This window comes from Neofelis nebulosa, chromosome 12 (assembly GCF_028018385.1).
Source record: "Neofelis nebulosa isolate mNeoNeb1 chromosome 12, mNeoNeb1.pri, whole genome shotgun sequence".
Classification (NCBI taxonomy): domain Eukaryota; kingdom Metazoa; phylum Chordata; class Mammalia; order Carnivora; family Felidae; genus Neofelis; species Neofelis nebulosa.
This window is the reverse complement of record NC_080793.1, coordinates 16,272,512-16,292,243: the sequence shown is the minus strand read 5'-3', so window position 1 is coordinate 16,292,243 and position 19,732 is coordinate 16,272,512. Positions and strand designations below refer to the sequence as shown.

Genomic DNA, 19,732 nt, shown 5'->3' with positions numbered 1-19,732 from the left:
CCTTTTTGGCTTTCTCTTCTTCCTCATCTCTACCATTATCCTTATCTTGACTTGTGACATTTCCCTTTCTGGAAACAGACTCAAGGTATCATCTTCTAGAATTGCTTTTGGACCAGCACTCATGAGTGTTCTGAAGCTTTACAGACCAGCACACTTTCCTAGGAGGTATTCTACATCCCGATCATTCCACCCTTGCTGGCTCAGTGAAAGCCCAAATTCTTACAGGTGTAATCTCTGCTATTCAATTCTATACATCGCCTTCTGCTCCACAGCCCCATTGAGGCTGTTGTGCCCTTTGACTGAAAGAAGCATGAGGTGTTGGTCCCTCTTTGTCATATTCCATAAACTTCCTTCCCTTGTGAGGAGTATAGAAGCAGGGAAATGGAGAGGATGGAAGAAGTAGAGGCACTTGAAGACAGACAAAGGCACCCAAGCCTTCCATTCTTCCTACTTTAAAAAAATCGTACAGGGTCATTCCTTTTAACACATATTTCACAATGACAAGCTAATGGCCACAACAGTGTGATATAGAGAGAGAATTCCTTAAACACACACACACATACACACACACACACACACACACAGACACACACACACACACAGTTGTTTTAGAAGAGAGTAGAATATAGATGATAAAGTCACAACACGTGGAATGATGGAGTATTTCAGGGAATCTTTCTGGCACTGTAAAAAGAGCACTTTTAGACACAGGCCGGGGTCCTAACCTTGAATAAGATTCTGTGGCTCTTTGAACCTGAGTGTTTTTCATCTGCAAGCTCAAAGTTCAGTGTAAGGTGGTCTCTAGGCCCTTATACAAATCTAAAACACCATAACTGTGTCCACAAATTTGTGAAAACAAAGGCCACGCGTTTTTGGTGACATGATTAGAGCTAGAACAAATGTATTAAAATGGCAGTGGTATCAGTTGCTCTGGAGTTTACTCTTTCTTTGTTATTTTTAATGTCACATTTCATGTATTTTTCTGGCTTTCAAAAGGACCTCTGTAGTCCCCTGTGCTTTTCTCACTTACACTGGCTATTGAACGGTATGGGAAAGAGGGGCAGGGGTTTGCTGTTCGGGACTTTCTTAGAGACCTTGACCAGGCTACTTTAAAAATGCATTTTAATAAAGTCACCATTGGTTTGGCGTTTAGTTGCTGCATTTAATTTATTTGTTAATTACAAATAGTTGGTGATGGATTGTGGAAGATGTTTAGTTATCAAAGGGAAGCATAGACTTTAATTAAAAAGCAGAAACTAAAAGCATATCACATCCTACTGAAAACTGTATGTTTCTCCAATGCCAGTCCATGGACTGCTCTTCAGTGGTAGGAAATGTAATTCTTTTTTAGCATTCCATCCTCAGCCTAACCAATGGTGGATTCTCAATATTTGTGGAAATGAACTGAATCCCTCTTATCTGTTTCCTAAATAAAAGCCTATTTGAAAAATAAGGCCACTGCGTTTATGTGAGACGGGATGAAGACGGCAAGCAGAATAGATCTTTAATCCTATGAACTCCTTTATCTTGGGTTTTTTTCTCTCAAATGCTTTTATGAAGGAATGGATTTTTTTTTTGTAGCTATAAAGTTTTCTAAAACACTACTGTGAAATCTTTAACAAATAATAATTTTACACTGTACAGTTCATCAATAAAATCAGTTATGGAGAATTATGTAATAAATTACATATGAGATGTACTTGGAAGTAACAACACTCTGAAGTATCAGCTACGCATCACATTCGAGCTGAGGCAGACAGGTATATTGTTTATTGAATAAACAACCACAATGCACGAGCTGAGAGGGGACAGACATTCAAGAAATGTTTTTGTCTCTTGTTACCAGTGCTCCAGAATTGAGGTTGTTCAAACCAAGCAAACACTTGTTGAGACAGTATTAGGTTGAACCATAACAAACTACTGTTTATGTCGATGAGACATAATTGGATACCGGCACGTTCACATGGCAACAGAGATCCTGTTCCCAACCAAACTGAAGGCAGGTTTCTCTAAACACTCTATCAACTATGTTCCATCCTTGGGTGTGTCCTCCCAGAGGCCACTCTTAGGAATAGTCTTCTCAGGTCAGGTTGATTTAGTCAGAATCCCCCACCCTCAATATCCGATCTTCCCCCTCCTCCTTCAACACCCCCCAGTGAGATGTCATTATCCTGGCCTGCCTTCAGCAAAGAACCCTCTTACATCAGTTTAACAAGAATTATCTCACCTTCTTACTCATTTTCCACCCACAGATTCCCCAACCCCACTCTACTCCTTAGCTATAAACTCTCTCTTTTCCTGGTATTCCAAATTGAGTCCAGTTCTATACTGAGGGGCTTCTGTTTCCCTCCATTGCAATATTTCCTGATTAAAATCTCTTTTTACTGCTTTAGTTAATTTCTGTCCAGCTCTGGTTTTCTTTAACAGTGATTCCATCTAAATCTGTGTACATAAAGCAATGTAGAAATTAGGGGATTCCAAAGATGAATATAGTCTTTACTGCAGTAACACATTTATATTCGGTTTTATTTGATTGAGGATATGAGGGGACTTACCAAAGATGAACAATAAAATAGAAAAGAAGCAGTTACTTAAGAGGGAATCTAAAAAGTATATGGAAATTAAAGACCAGAGAAACTTTAAATCATGCAGATCCTATGCACTCATCACTAGTAAAGCTGATTCAGAATATGACTGTGAGTTTCCTAGCAGCCAAGACTAGGGAGAAACAGTGAAAATAACACTGATTTTGCATGTAAGTGAAAAGCCTGCAAAAACAAGGTTTATGTCACATATGTCTAAATCACACATGGAAATGAGTGATCTGTTTAATAAATATATTTAATATCAGGAAGATAATATTTTTTGTTATTATTTTTGTTCTTTTGTGGTGGTGGTAGTGATAGTGGTAGTGTTTTGTTTTGTTTTATTTTATTTTATTTTGTTTTATTTTATTTTAATTTCCTAATGAGATACAAGAGAACAAGGATCCAAAGGGGGAATTTTGGAAAATTTTATGGAGAATATATCATTTGAATTACATTCAAAAGTGTATAGGATAATGATACTTAACACATGTAATATTTAATGTGTACAAGACGTCCTTCTAAATATTTCATATTATTAGCTCATTAATATTTTGAGGTAAGAAATATTATTTCACATTTTACAGATGTGGAAACTGAGGCATCAGGCAACTACGTAACCTGCCCAGGACCACACAGTTGGTAAGTGCCAGATCACGTTTCAGAGCTGGTAGTTTCAAGCCCATACTCTCCCAAACTACCATTCTGCCCCTCTTATCTCTCTACCGTCTTACACGTTTATAGGCCTTTAGAAGGAACTTAGAAAGCGTGCACCCATCGTCACCCACCACACACCCAAAGGTAGGAAGCGAATACATGTGACCCTGATGAAGAGGTGTTTATACTACACGGTGTTGCCAGGCAACAGGCACTTGGAATAGATGTGGAGGCAACTTAGCAGGTTGTGGAATATGGTAGTTAGGAACATGGGTTCTGAAGCCAGAAAGACCAGGGTTTGAATTCCTTCAATTTACTGCCAAGGAGATCCAGGATGTTTTCTAATCTCTCGTAGCCTCAATGGCCTCAGTCTTAAAAACAGGACAATGATTTCTTTCTCACCAACTTTGTGGATGGATTACATGATAATAATGCATGAAAAGCGTTACTTAGTGTATTGTCTGGGAGCTTGCCACAAAGGGTACCAGCGAGGGTGGTGGTGATAATTCGGCTGGAGGAACAAGTCCTCAAACAAGGATGAATGAGTAATCTGAAACTCTAGGAGTTGGGTAGAGAACATCCAATATTGATCCATCCAGGTATGTACAGGTTGATTGAGAGACTACCAAGCCCCAATATTTATCAATGGGCAAAGAAGGAGCAGAAAAATGAGCCTTCATCATTATTTCAGAGAGCTTCCTTTTATAAACTGGAAAGAAAAATTACAGGGGCGCCTGGGTGGCTCAGTTGATTAAGCGTCTGACTCTCAATTTCAGCTCAGGTCATGATCTCATGGTTTGTGAGTTTGAGCCCCTGACCATGTATAGAGCCTCCTTGGGATTCTCTCTCTCTCTCTCTCTCTCTCTCTCTCTCTCTCTCTCTCTCTGTGTCTCCCTGCCCCCCCCCCGCCCCCCACCATGCTCTCTCTCTGTCTTTCAAAATAAATAAATAAACTTTTTAAAAACTTTAAAAAATTACATAGCCCCCTCCAGGTTTAGCATACCCATTTTTTGGGTGTCATCAAATTACAGGGCATGATAGCTGAAGGAGTGCAAAGAGTTGAACCAGTCCAACTTCTCCATCCCAGAGTACTTGGAAAATTAGGCTTAGAGCAAAACAAGCTACTCAAACTTCTAGGGCCAGTTAATGGCAGACCTAGCCAGTACCTCTTTCTCCAAGGTTCTTTTTGCTGCTTAGTTGGCCTCACTGAAGCACTCGTTCACTGCTGATGATTAGGGAGGGGTGTCCTGGGCCAGGTGCTAGGGATACAGAGATGAGTGTGCTTTTTCCTTCATACCTTAGGGAGACATGAATCCCTGAAGCCGACTTGGAAGAAAGAGAAAGGATTGATCTGCAGAAGCTATAGTGATATTCACTAATTTTATAGGAATCGTAAAGAGCCACCCAACCTTGTGTGGCATGAGGAATGGTCAGGAATGGCTTATGGAAAAGGTTAATGGTTGTGCAGAGAAAGAATAAGGTAACTAGGAGAAGAGGAAGAGTCCGCTTTTTCCAGAGGGGGGTCTGAAAAGCAATGAACTTAGCTATGCCCACTTAGAAAGCACAGACCCCACCCCCAGGGAAGAAGTGAGACACTTCATCACAAAAGCACAGGCCAGATGCCTCTTGATAACAGTACCCACTACCTTGCTCCCAATTCTGTGCTGAAACAGGACTACTATTAATTGTTTTCTAGATGAAGAACCCTTAGTACAGAGAAGTCAAATAACCTTTCTGTGGTTTACAATGACCACCAGAAGTTGGATTCAAAACTCAGGCATCCTGGCTCCAGATTCTGTACACAATCCTAACTGTTCTAACTACTGCACAATATCCTTCTGTGAAATCAACTCGCATGTGAATCTATCTCAATTAGAAACACAATTCCAGAGAAAAGCATTGAAGAAGTTCAGTTTGGCAAAGGAAACCAGAATGTGTGCATTTAAGTTTATTTTAGCTTATATAGTCAGAATTTATTTGATAGTTTTAACTACATGCTAATTCTTAAAATGATCAGAAAATGAGCCAGGTCTTGATTTTTTAACAGTAATTTTTCTGACAAAATTGTAGGATCAAATGAAACGAAATCCTTCACTTTGCATTTCGCTTTCATATCATGATTAGGAGGAAGGTAATTTTTGTAAAAATATTTGAGAGATTCATCATTTCCCCCTTAGGCTTCTCCTAATCCTTTGATATTCAAATATTTCTCTTTTGAAGCTTCTAATCATCTTCCTTGTTGATTTTCTCTTTTCCAATTGTTAATTGGTCTAACTCAGCCTAATCCTCCTTTGCCAATGGCTCAAAATGCGATTCCTGAGAAGCCCGGCATCACTTTCCTCAAATCCGTGGCACTCTGCAGCTTTCCCAGGATGATAATTTCATTTTGCATTGTATTCTCACCATGATATGGGTGCTCAACATATTTTACAAAACCAGCGATGGTCTAAACAACAGCAGTTTTTTGACACAATGGGAAGAAACGGGGTAAATACGTTGGTGGAGACTAATTTTACAACAACTAGTGTTTTGCATATTTTTAGGTGGCAAAGGCTTTTTTTGCACTACCATCACTGTCTAAATTCAAGTAATGAACACTCATATCCCAAGGATCCCACATATATAAAGGTACCTTGCAATTCCCCAGGGTTCCAGAGCTGGCAAAGGAGGAAACAAGAGACCCCATCTGCTCAGTTTGAGAAGTAGAACATCTTGGGAAAAGAAGCAGGAAAAAGATTTTATAAATAGAGTTGTATTTTCTATGTACATTCTGCATATGGAATACAGCTCCTAATAATATATTTCACCAAGTTTATGGGAAGAAAAGATTTTTTTCCTGTACTTTGATGACTTAGTACATGCTGTGAGCTGCCCAGAGACAGTGTTTTTCTAGGGAGTTGAACTGCATGCAATCCCAATGATTTTGTTGAAGTTCCCATTGCCTAGAGTGGATAAAGGACTTCTGAAATTCAGCACCTCCTAGGCATCGTCCTTCTCCCAGGGAAAAATAAATAATTAGTTCTGTCTCCTTAATCTGCAGCTTTCTTGTGGAGCTGGGGAGCCGACACTTTCATGAAGAAACTTTGAACAACATCAGTGCTACCTACTGGTAAGTCTGGGTTTAGAGGTCATCCCAAGAGTGCAGTCAATTCCTTGTTGTCAATGAAGAGAAGTAACAGGAATCTATTCTTCAATTCAAGGAGAGTAACACTGGTGGAGATGTTCTTTCTCCCCTGCTATGCCCAGAGCCTTTCTTCAGAGCTGGTTTGTGTGCAAAGAGCTGGCCATCTGTTGTGTCTAGGGATGCAGTGCGTATGTCTGAGTGCAGGAGAAGAAATGCAGACTCTCAGCTTTACAGAACTGAGTTCCAGAATTTCTTGTGTCTCAGGAGCTTCCTGGAGCCAAGAAGTAAAGGAACAATTGTTGTCAGTGGACTGTTCTTTCGGTTTACATCTTAGCCTTGGAATCCATAAAAACCCTCTATTCCCAGCACATGAGTCAATTCTGTTCAAATCCACACATTTTTATTAAGCTTGGTATTTTGCACCAACCACCGTGAGAGTCACATAAACACACATGTGCATACACACATCTACACACTAGCTACCATTTTCTGTACATGTTGTATATTCCACTCATCGTGGTAAGAGATTTATGCCCCTTGCCTCTTACAAGTTTTGCACAAACTCCTGCAGGAAGATCTTTTTAGTCCTGTTCTACAAAAAGGACATTGAGGCTAAGCAGGGTTAGGAAACATACCTAAGCTCACAGAGCTAACCTACTGTGAAGAACTAGAATTTGAAAGCAGGTCACCTTGGTTTCAACACCTATAATCTAACACCTATAATCTAATTTTATCTCTTGTATATATGTATGTTTGTGTGTTTAGGTATGTAATACGATAAAATATTTGAAAGGCATACCATGCTGATTACTGTGATGGAGGTGAAAACAACACCCCGTTGGGAACGTAGAGGTATAAAGATTCACTGAAGCCTGAACTTACAGATTCTCAGGATTAGAAGGAACATCAGATGGCCTTAAATTATCCTGTACTGAAATATTCTGTACTGATTAGTAATCAGGAAGGGTGACTCCAAAATCTATTTCAACTCTGAGATATTATGATCTTAATTATTACATGATATCAGGTGGTGCTTCTCAGTTTAGAGTATCTTGGCATGGATGTGCCAAGGATCAATTTTACAGGATAATGAGTATTTCAGAGACTATAGAAACAAGAAGGGAAATATTGTTGAATTTAATGCAAAGTGTGTATGATGTTTTACCATAAATCAGGAGATTTCAAAAGAATTTTGCACTTTTAGAATCCATTTTGAACTATACTTCCCCTAGATTCTTATGAGTACATTTGTATTCTCTTTAGTCATAAGATTTTCCTTGGGGGAAAGATTTTCCTTGCTTCCTTGGGAGCAAACTGTGAGAGACCCTATGCCTCAGATCATCCCACTATCATTTCTAATTCACGGAAAGTATGTCCACAGTTTGAATTGAGACGTCCCTTTCCTTGCATCTCTAAGTTCTAAACTTCCCCTATGGAAGTGGCCAATCCTTTTACTAACCATGGTTTTCAGAAGAAGCCACATCTTCTCTTTTGTTGTGCCAAAGTCTTAGAGCAGTTTTTATCTGTGCAGTCAAATTGCTCATCAACCATATTCACATCATTTGACCAGTCAGACACATCCAGAACCCAGATCACACAGCTTTCCTGGCACAAAACCAGTATTCAATCGATTCTGTGATGCAGAAAAGATCATTCCCTTCTGGGGTCCAGTCTCTTTTTCTGGGCAGTATAGAAGATACAGACTGTTCATGTCTAACATTTATGGCTATGGATCGTGAACAGCAGCTCAAAGGTAAGCCATTGCTAAGTGCTTGGCATTTTCCTTAAACAGAGGGTCCTAATGCACTCCTATGCTTGCTTTAAAATAACTTAACATCTCCTAGCACCTCTGAAATGAACCGGGCCTTTGATTCCATAGTAAGCCCTACAGACTTATATTTTGGCTGTTTAATTTCTGTGAATAAATATCAGAGGTGAGCAACGTCGTAAAAACAGCATCTCAAGTAGGATGAGCATTGTTTACTTCAATAAAGAATCTGAACAACAAGCTAGGACTGCCTAGTCACCACTGATATTTTGGAGGGTGTCAGAATGCAATGAAAAGTTAATAAGTTAGAACACCCCACAACCCAGGGTTTCATACTCTCCACCATGGCTAAGTAGCTTATGCACACCAATCATCCCTGGCTAAAGAAACCACAGGCACAAACTACCCCCGGTCTCATTGTCCTGCCCAGTCCAGCCTCCTCCTGCTTCTAGATGCCTCCTCCCTGTTCCTTGAACATGCTTTCATGCCACTGTGCATTTGCAGAGGCTGCTTTCTTTGCCTCAAATGCTCTTCCCCCAACTTGGCAAATTCCCTATTCATCCTTCATGATCTAGATAAGTTGAGCCCGAGCTTTGGAGACACACAGAGCTGGGTTTGAATTCTTATATTCTAATAGGTGTGTGGCTTAGGTAAACCACCTCTGAGTTTGTAAATTGAGTGCAACAATAATTACTGTGCTATGTAATTGCTGTGATTAGCACATTAAATATAATTTTTTCAAATTATTAGTAAAATGCTTATCACATAGTTGATCCTGGGTTATTTTTGTTATTATTAATAGTTTTTTTAATGGGATTATAAATGGTATCTGTCTCACTCCTAATTCCTTGTTCTTAATTATTACTCAATAATAACCATTTTATTATTTGGAATTAGGAATCTACAAACTTTCTACAAGGGGTAGGATAGTAACCATTCTAGGCTTCGTAGGTCATAAGGTCTTCGTGAGTCCTGCTGGTGCAGCATGATGCTGCATTTATTGGGCGAACATTCCACAGGATATGTAAACATCAAATCATCATGTCATACACCTGAAACTAATGTAAGGTTCCTTGTCAAGTATATCTCAATTTTAGAAAGCTCACATATGCATAAAAAGGAAAAGAAGTATAATCTCATTGGGTTAATGCAAAAAAGAATGGGCTAGAGAGTTTTGAGCTCTGATATCAAATACCAGACTTCATTCATCTTGTGATGCCCAGCATCTAGCTCATGCCCAGCATCTAGCTCAGGTGTCTTTAAACGATGACCCGTGAGCCAAATCTGGCTCTCCCCCTGCTTTGAAAATCAAGTTTTATTGGAACACAGCTATTCCCATTGGTTTATGTACTATCTGTGGTTGTTTTTGGACAAAAAGCAGAGTTGACTACACTGGTTGATAACAGAGACCCCATGACCTTCAAAGCCTAGGACGTTGCCATCTTGTCTTTTTTCAGAAAAAGTTTTTCAGCCTAGCTTAATGCTTGGCATCTATTTGTTGAATGAATCGAGAGTGACCAGAAGTAACCAGACCAACAATCTGGCCTCAGGACCTTGTAAGCTTCAGTGAAAACAGATGGAAGGAAGCAGGAGTCATAAATCTCAGAAGATTCATAGATGTCAGAGAACCAGCAAGAGTGGTCATGGTGTAGAGGGTTGTGAGCATTGGTTTTAGGACTAAGACTAGTATCCTGTAGAGCTGTTCTTTGCTCTCTATTAGATATTGATGGACCTGGCTATGTCCAAAAGGGAAAATTAAGGCCCAGAGAAAGGAATAGCTTGTCCAAGGTCATATGCCTAGTGCAGCACCAGGTGGGGCCAGGCTGGTTGCAGTTCAGCGCCTTAAAAGTAACATATGCTCTTGATGGAGCCCTACGCCGAAATGCTTGGATCACCCTCAAAATTCTATGGTTATAGTAGAACTTCTAAGACCCTGAAATGTTTGTCTTTTATTTGTCCATCGGCATCTTCATGGCCTATGGTTCAAGATGATCAGCTTATGGTGCGCTTATTTTTGTAATGACTACCCATAAAAATTTAAAAACACATTAGAACATTTCACAGATGAGCAAGTCTATGACTGATGAGGCATGAAATTCCCATTTAACCATATTTGACCAATATTGTTCTCTACCCTGGCCCCCTTTTCTAAAGCCCATCATACTATAATAAGGTACTTGTGATAATTCTTTTTGGAAGGTTTTTATGTTGTTTAGATATCCCCCTTTTTAGCTCACAATATCACCATGCTACTTTGGGGTATCAAAGACAAAGTCTTATTTGATCATACCCAGTTAATTAGTTCATGTGGAACCACTTTTAATCAAGGATAAACCATTTTTCAGTTTTGCACTGTCCAGCTGCTACCCTGACTATCCCCTACATCATTTATAAACAACTGTCTCTCCTAGTTAACCAGAGATCCCGTTTCTTGAAGATGTCCAAAGAATGTGAAAACTTAGCAGTTGAATTGAAGCTGGAGGGGAAAATAACATTTCACATTTTTAAGTGTATTTGTTTATTTTGAGGTGGGGAGGCAGAGAGAGAGGGAGAGAGAGAATCCCAAGTGGGCTCTGTGCTGATAGTGCAGAGCCTGATGCGGGGCTTGAGTCCATGGTACCATGGGATCATGACCTGAGCCAAAATCCAGAATTAGAAGCTTAACCAACTGAGCCACCCAGCTCCTCAAAAAATTCACATTTATACAGAAATTTCCACTGCAGGCATTTTGGTATATGCATAAATTTTAAACTTTGCTCTCTGGAGTAAATACAAGCTATCTATCCATGAAATGTCTCATATGATCTGAGAACTGACTACTCAGAGGTATCTAGCTCACTCTTTCAGAGTCTCTCTTCCTGCCAGTGCACGCCTTTATCTAATGCGTTAGGCTCTCTAAGCAACCCAGCAACCCCACATGTTCCTTAACCTTGCAAAGGACATTTCCAACAATGGAGAATTCAGCCTCTCTGAAGGTTTCACACTCGCCTGCTAGGAAGTCTGATCCTATAAGAGTTCTACCTAAAGTCCATACTCTTGAAGTCTCAGTGGTCTTTATCCTGACTTCTAGGGCCAAATCAAGCAAGTCTTCTCCCCTTAGGATGTAAATCATCTTTACAGGATTGGGAATGACTCTCACACCTCTCTCTCTGTAACTTCTCTCCCTTCAAGTCTTATATCTCCAGTCCAACCACCCATGACAGTTAGTTTGAAGTCCCAGGCCACCTCCCACAGACATAATCCCACTCACCAGTGCTCTCGAAGAGGGCCTAAATATCTTGCTTCATTTATCAGGTGTCATATTAGGCAGTGATTGGATTTGATTGTGTGGTTAAAAGGAACAATACACACATGCACATCTAGTCTTTCCATGGGAACATTTGTTCTAGATTCTGGAGTCTAGAACTGGATGAGCTTTACTAAAACCATACATATCTTTTGTTTTGTTTTTCATCTGCTTCTGTATTTCCTTTATCTTTATTTTCTTCAACACTCTTCATTTTTATAAATGATAATAAAATTGCTATGCCCAAAAGTAATGGAATAACTTGCCTGAGTTCATGCTGTGAAATGACATATCCTTGCAAGTATTTAAAGCTAAGAAAATAATATTTAAGTAGAGTCACTGTGTGCCAAGTACTTTGAACATGTTTTCTCATTCAATCTTTGCAGAAAGCTCCATACTTTCATTCCTATTTAACAGATGGTGGGACTGAGGCTAGGAAAAAGGAAAGCTTCACAAATGCTCAACGGAAGTAAGCCCAGACCTTAGTCATTTTTCTGGAAGACCACTCTGCCCTTCAACTCAGAGTCCTATTTAAATCGTGGTCCTCTCAACCTTAGGCCAATGATGCTGCTTCTTTCTGAGAGAAGTAATTATTCATCTTTTCCCGTAATTATAAAATCCTAGAGCAGTAAAAGACCATATGGAGGCTGTCGAGTCCAACTTGATTACTAAGAAGAAAAATATGCTCTAATGTTGGGTTTCTGCATAACTCAGTTTCCTTTCTACTTTCACATGTAGCATTCTGTATTTTTGTGAAGTTTAATATCTTAGATTAAAAAGAATTCATCATCACCCTCGCCGGAACAGGTTGTGTCATTTTATGACATCATGGTCACCATAGCAACAGCTGGGAGTTAGCAGCATATTGCCCTCAGTTAGAGATCATGGCAATGAGTTAACAAAGTATGGCAGCTTCAGATGCTGATGTGAACGGGAAGGGAAGACGTGGAAAAGGAGGAACAGGTGTGCTACTTTTCCTGCCAGCGTTTCTTAGACCTGAGATGAAGTGGGAGTGAACATGTGAATAATCCTTAAGGAACTAAAATAAATCTCCTACTCACCTAGCCAATAAAGAGAAGAAGAAGGGGAGGGGATAGAAGGGAAAGTAAAGTATTCTGGTGTCCTATTTCCAAATGTCAGAGTGTCGAAAAATCTCAGTCCTTTCTCTGCCTTTTGTCCTTGATCGTGCAGCCTACCAGAAAGATCAGGGGATTCAATAGACCTGGGTGGAAATTTTTGACTCTACCAGCTATGAGCTTTCCACACTTGAGAAAGTTACCTAATCTTTTGAATCTCAGTGATTTCATCTGTAAAAATGGTGTGACCTTTGCATCCTGAGAGCGTCAAGAAAGTGAAAAGGTAATGCAGCTGAGGTAGCTGACGTAGAAGGCCCTCAGTTTACCTTTTTTTCTTTCTAGGTGGTGCAAATTTAGACTTACAAAAGAGGATAGTCAGTGGTAGGCACATGGATGGCCATTGTACCCAATTATACTTTTCTGCATGTTTGAACTATTCCATAATTGTTTCACTTCTAAATAAAAATGTGTAATTTAAGTCCCACTTAATGTAATAGGTATCAATTCTAGATATACTTTACTCTGTGAGCTTGGTCAAACCCCTTCGCGTCTCTAAGCCTTAAAATTGTATGAAGAGAAGAATAGATTTTTATGCTTCTGTTATTCTTGGCTATTTATATCACACCTTGATTCCATGTAGTTGTTAAACATGCCTTTCTACACCCATGGATTTATCCATCGCTGTAACTGTGATATTGAAATTGGATATTTACTTCTATTCTTCTTTGTTTAATGAATATCTTTCTAATTAGACTTTAGCAAGTAGATTTTGCATGTGTTTTCCTTCTTGTACCTCCAGGTTTCTGGCACTGTATCTTACACAGAGAAGGTGCTCAATATATACATTTGTTCAATAAGCAGATGTCGAGTAGATATCATTATTTGAGATAAGCACTTACAATGTTTACAAAATATTATTGAATACCTCTGAGTCCACTCACTAAGTTAACCAAAAGTGTATGTATATATATATATATATATATATATATATATATATATACATACATGACTTTGTCTACATCTCTGCCTTTCAGTCTTTTGTCCTTGAGTCTGTCTCAAGCTGAGTCTGCTTCTCTCTGTGTCTCTCTTTATCTCTCTAAATAGGCCTGCCATTCTCTTCTTTCTGTACCTTTAAAACTCTCCCTTCCTGTCTTCTACACTAGGTCTCCCTTTTTCTGCTCTCTGGTCTTTAGAAGATTTTTCCTTGGGACTCCCCTGCCGACATAATTCTGTGTGAGTTACATTCGTTTGCAAAACCTTTCACTGCATGAAGATGTTCTATTAGTAAAAGTTCATTTTTTTTTTTGTCCCCGACAGAGCATCATACATCACTAAGTCCATAGAGTCATTAGCTATGAAATTAATCAGGATGGAGGAAAGCAGAATAAAATCCTCGACCTCCGTGAAGCTCACCGTGTCTCAGGCTCAGCTGTGCCTACCCTACAGGACCCAGCCCTCTCAGGACCCCTTGGCCATTCCCGCTTCTGAAGGGGCACAGTGAGGGAGGCTGTTATTCACCCCAGCAGATATTATGCTACTGCTGCTCAGGGACAGAACAGGGGACCAGAGGAATGGAGAGTTGAATAACTCGAATATAAAATATCCCACCTGGGAGCTCCCGTTACTGTTTTGAGAGAAAGTGTTTATCTGCCAGAACCTCTTTCAGTTTAGGCGGAAGGTTAACTGCTCCCACCCTTAGGGGATAAAGAAGAGATTGTTTTCACATCACTGCCCTGCCTCATGTATAACATTTAGGGAATGCTGCCTTAAGATTATGATATGATTAGGAATACAACAAGGAAGCAGAATGCACATAAACCTCTAAGAAGCACTTGATCTCTGTATAAATTATGTTCATTGGCTACTCTCTTGGTCTTAACGCTCTCTGGGCCTCAGTTCCCATGTCAATAAAATGGAAATAATGATGCCCACTCTCTATTTCCCTGACAGAGTTGTGATAAGAGAAGAAAAGAATAATATTAACAGTGAGATATTAAAATGACTGTTTTATTTCTTAAGATTCTCAAAAGTTAACTTGGTCAAACAAAACCACATGTTGGGATTCAAAACAAAACAAAACAAAACACGTGACCATTAATCACACACATTGCGTCCACCATGTGGATAGGAAGATCAGCTGTCATGTGACAAAGAATACTGGTCACAGCGCCTCTCTGCACTGACGATTCGTGTGACCTCAAGTCTGTGAGCTTCATCTATGTATCGGTGAAATGAAGACAGTGGAGGTTACGTATCAGGGTGTTGCTATAAGTCCTGAACATCCACCTGCCTTTATTTCATCGGAAAATAGCATTAGCTAAACATTATGTTCCTGATTGTTTCAATGTAACTGTATAATCTTTACGGAATGGATACGGTCTCGTATGCTATTCTCTCTTGTCACTTTTGTCTCTCCTAGATATTTGCGTCAGTTTTTCTCTGGAATCCGTCATTCGGCAGCTTTTACTCAGTTTCATGTGCTGTGTAAAGTAGCGTACTCATTTACTCCTCTGAACAGCTGTGTCAAAATTGGGCATTATCTCCAGTACGCTGAGAGTTGGCAAAAAGTTTCCTGTAGTTAGTAAGCTGGCGGCCCAGGATCCAAGCTCATCATCATTCACCTCCAAAGTCAGAGCTCATTCCTCTTTATCCCATATCTTCTCATCAGGCCTTCTCTGGGAGCTGTAGAAGCTCTGAATCTCCTCTGGGATCTGAGATGGGTTTGATGTTCAGGTGTAAGGCATGAGCGAGTCTAAGGTCAGGTTGGATTTCCAAGCAGCAGCTGATGTGCTTGCTTTTCTTTCTTGTTCTTTCAAATGCATCATAACACACAGCCCAGCAGGTGACCAGAAGCCTGCAACTGGTAAATTCTAATAGTGGTAATACTATGCATCAGTATGGTGCCTTTCATCTGGAGGCATCTGAGGACGTCCAACCTTAATTAAACTTCACAGCACCCTCCTTCTTTAAGGTCAGGGCTGTACCGATTTTAAAGGGAGATAAACTGAGATGATATTGACTCTCCTAAAGGAAAAATCACGGTGGATTATTTGTCAGAAGACTTTTTAGCAGATGATAGAGGCCCAGTCTCTAGGTCAACTGAAACAATCATTTCATAAGTGTGTCAGAGAAAACACCAGCTGTGAAGTCAGTAGAGTATGGTCTGACATTTTCATTTTTATCAGGGTGAGTAGAGTGAAGCCACTTCTTTTCATTTTCCATGTACCCATCAGTAAAATAAGGGAGCTGCTGGCCACTGCCTTACTTAGCATCATTTATGCTTATGGAAGCATTGTCCTTAATCTGCCCAGTGTCCTAAATGGCGTCTCATGAACTTATGCCACCAAGATGTTTGAGAATTGACTCAGGGATGGAGTGGGGTTGTTAGGAAGCTTATGAAATGAAAACTCCCAGGACCTACCCCAGTGATTCTAATTTGGTAGGTCTGAAATGGGTCTCAGAAATGGAAAAATTTTAAACACTCCTCAAATGTTGTGATGCAGCCAGCTTGGGACCCACTGAAAGCCAACCTTTGTTTTGACCTTTGTATTTTCACTCTTTATAGTGAGACTTGGTCTTGCCCCATCTGCCCCCTGCCCCACATCCTTCTCCCATCCCAATTACTGCCCCAGATTTCACCTTAAAATATGGATTATCTGCTCATTCTCAACAGCAATCTAAGAAAAAAAAAAGGTTTTTATTGAGGTAAATTGTAGGTAACCCACTCACGTTGATATACCAGAAGGTTCCAAAGGAAATTTTGATTATACAGCAGTAACAGATCATCACTTACTGTATGCCAGGCACTGTTAATTATTTTTACATTTACCAACTGATTTGATCTTTACAACAGTCTAATAGATAGATAACCCATGTTCTTATCCTTACTCTATAGGTGAGGATACTAAGGCACAGAGGTTAAGTAATTTGTCCCAAGATAATACAGTAGAGCTCCAGACAGTGTGGTTCCAGAGTCTTTCCTCCCAAGCCCTATATATAATATCTCAAACAATCCAGAGAATAGAAATGATCCCAATAATCACATACTATGAAGTACTTAAAATACTGAGACCTTTAAGAATCTGATGAAAATTAGGAAAACCTCTCCCAGAGAACATTGGCTGTCATTTGGAATGGCAACAGACTTACTTCTGTGGTTTTGGGTGAAATTATAAAGACAGCACATTATTATTAAAGACAAAGGAACTGACATTTTTCTTCTTTTCTTTTTCCAGTTTATTTATTTTGAGGGGGAGGGGCAGGCAGGGGGAGAGAGAGAATCACAAGAAGCCTCTGCACTGTCAGCACGGAGCCCCACAAAGGGCTCAAACTCTCAAACCACACGAGATCATGACCTGAGCTGAATCCAAAAGTCAGATGCCTAACCGACTGAGCTACCCAGGTGCCCCAGGAACTGACATTTTTAATAATCAGACCTGTTGGAGATTTTGATAGAGTTGGACTTCTTAAGGAGGTAGTGAGCTAACTAACCATTGCAAGGGGTTCTCAAAACAATGCTGAGTGGCAAATTCAGAGAGATGCTACTAATGGAATTTTTCTATAATAAATCAATTGCCTTTCTGGGAAAAGAAAAAAATACAACTTAACATTCTCTAAAGGAGGTTACCAAAATAGTCTCAGTAGCATAGTATCTATGTTATTCAGTATATTATAGTAGTGAAAATATTACTAGTTACATGAAAAAGCTAGAAAATGTGACCCCAAACCTGGAAACTGGCCCTGATACAACCCAGCTATTGAAATTAGCAAAAAAAAACAAAAAAAAAAAAAACAAAAAAAAAACAATTTAAGGCAACTATCATAAAAATGTCAGGATTTAAAGGAGTATGGACATAATAAGTGAATCTCTAGCAGAGATTTTTGTTTCTAGAAACAAAAATATAATATATAAAATGAAAAATTCACTGATCTGATAGAATAGCAGATTGGAAACAGCCACAAAAGAGATGAGTGAACTTGAAGATACAATAATAGAAATTAAAAACAGCAAATCTTTAGTGACTTGCAGGACAATATCAAACACTGCAACAGGCATATAATAATTTGAGTATAAATAAGAGATTATGGGACAGAAAAACAATGGAAGAAATAATGGTGGAATCACCCCCAAATTTGGTGGAAGGTATAAAGACACAAATCCAAGAACATCCAAAAGGGAAATGAGAAAAATTCCCCCGAAAGGATAAAAGTAAGGAAAATGACATCTAGGAACATTATAGTTAAACTATCAAACATTTAAAAAAATATATTGAATGAATCCAAATAAAATGACACATCAGATATGGTAAAACAAGGATGTAAATGATCGGTGATTTCTCACCAGAATCAATGGAGAATGAAAGATGACATCTTTCAAGCACTGGGGATGGGAGTGGGAAACTGTCAAGCTAAAGGTCCATATCCAGTGAAAATATCCATGAAAAATGGAGGCAAAATGAAGATATTTTACATTTTTTTAAAATTGAGATAATTTGTCTCCTGAAGCTGGAATTCAAGAAAGGCTGAAGGAAGTTCATCCTGCTAAAGGAAATTGACAGATTTTTAGAAAGAGGTAGTGGTAAGCATAAGGGCAAACAGAAAAGACAATTTTTAAAGTTTTCTTAGTATATTTCAATGCATATGATTATTTAAGGCAAAAATTATAATGCCACATATCTATTGCACACATATTAGATACAAGACATAAAAAAATAAGATGGTAAACAGAACTCCACTGTTGCAAGGACCTTTCACTTTACTGGAAATAATGACATTAAGTAGAGTGTCATAACTTAAGGGTGCATATTGGAATCCTTAAGGCAATCATTACCAAAAAAAAAAAAAAAAAAAAAAGTGAAGAGGTATAGCTGAAAAGCCAATAGAAGAATTAAACTTAAATGCTAGAAAATATTTGATTAACCCAAATGAAGGCAGTAAAGGACAAATAGAAAAGTAATAAGTAAAGGGTAGATGTAAATCCAACTATGTGAATAATAATATTAAATCTAGACGAACTCAGCATGACAATTAAAAGGTTAAGATTATCAAACTAAATAAAAAAGCAAGACGCAATGCATCAGGGAGTACTTCAAATATGAAGTCGCAGGTAGTTTGAAAGTTAAAAGATGCAATAAAAACACGACGCACACATTAAGATGAAGAAAGTTGAAGTGACTCTATTAATATCAGACAAAATAGAGTTCAAGACAAGGAGCACTTTAATTTTAAAATTGTTTCAGATGTGTAGAGAAATTGTGAAGTGCTTTTAAGAATTTTTGTATACTCTGCACCCAGATTCTGCACATGTTAACCTCCGCTCCTCTCAATATCACTCTTCCTGTGTCTCTTTTCCTCTTGTTCCTCCTCCCTCTCCTTTCCCTTCCCTGTGTGACAATCTGTCCACACACACCCAGGCCTGCAGATTTTGTTTTTCCTGTGCCCTTTGGGAATATGCTACATACACAATTCTCATTTACACTTACATATTTCATTGTGTGCTCCCCCAAACCAGCACACTCTCTTACAGAGACAGGAATACAATGATAAAAATCAGGAAATCAACATTGCTACCATATTATTACCTAATTTACAGATCCTGTTTCATTTTTCTCAATCATCCCACTGAGGTCCTTTTTTTCCCTTTTTTCTTTCTTTTTCTTTTTCTTTTTTTTCTTTTCTTTTTTTTTTTTTTAGCAAGTGTAATTTTTCTTCTCACTGAGAATTTAATCTGGGATTAAATGTTGAACCTAATTATTATATCCCTTTACTTTCCTTTGACGTAGAAAGACTCCTCGGCCTCTGGCCTTCATGACCTTTAGTTTTTAAAAAAATCACAAGTCTTCTTTGGTAGCATACTCCTCAGATTGGATCAGTCTGCTGTTTCCCCATAATCAGGCTCAGGTTATGTATTTTTGGCAGAAGTACCTTGGTAATGATACTGTGTCCTTTTCTCTGCAAAATATTAGGAAGGAAATGTTGTCTATTTGTCCTGTTTCTGGTGATTAACTCTGATCATTCAGTCAACGTGGTGTCTGATTTTCTCCTCTAATGTTGTCATTTGTCATTAATAACTATCTTATTGGAAAATTCTTTGAGACCACGTACCATGTGAATATCCTGTTTCTCATCAAGCTCTTACCTACTGGTTTTAGTATCCATTGGTGATCCTTACCTGAAACAATTATTACTCAGGTAGTTTCCATTTGAAAGCAAGGAGTATAGCCAAAGATAAAGAGC

At 38.9% G+C, this 19,732-nt stretch overlaps 1 long non-coding RNA gene across 1 annotated transcript; it reads left to right on the top strand.

Annotated features, from left to right (window-relative positions):
• Positions 1-12,265: 12,265 nt before the first annotated feature.
• On the top strand, positions 12,266-14,514 carry LOC131490834 (uncharacterized). The gene is made up of 2 exons (XR_009251234.1): positions 12,266-12,383; positions 13,814-14,514. It is a non-coding gene; the product is annotated as an uncharacterized LOC131490834 (long non-coding RNA).
• Positions 14,515-19,732: the final 5,218 nt, after the last annotated feature.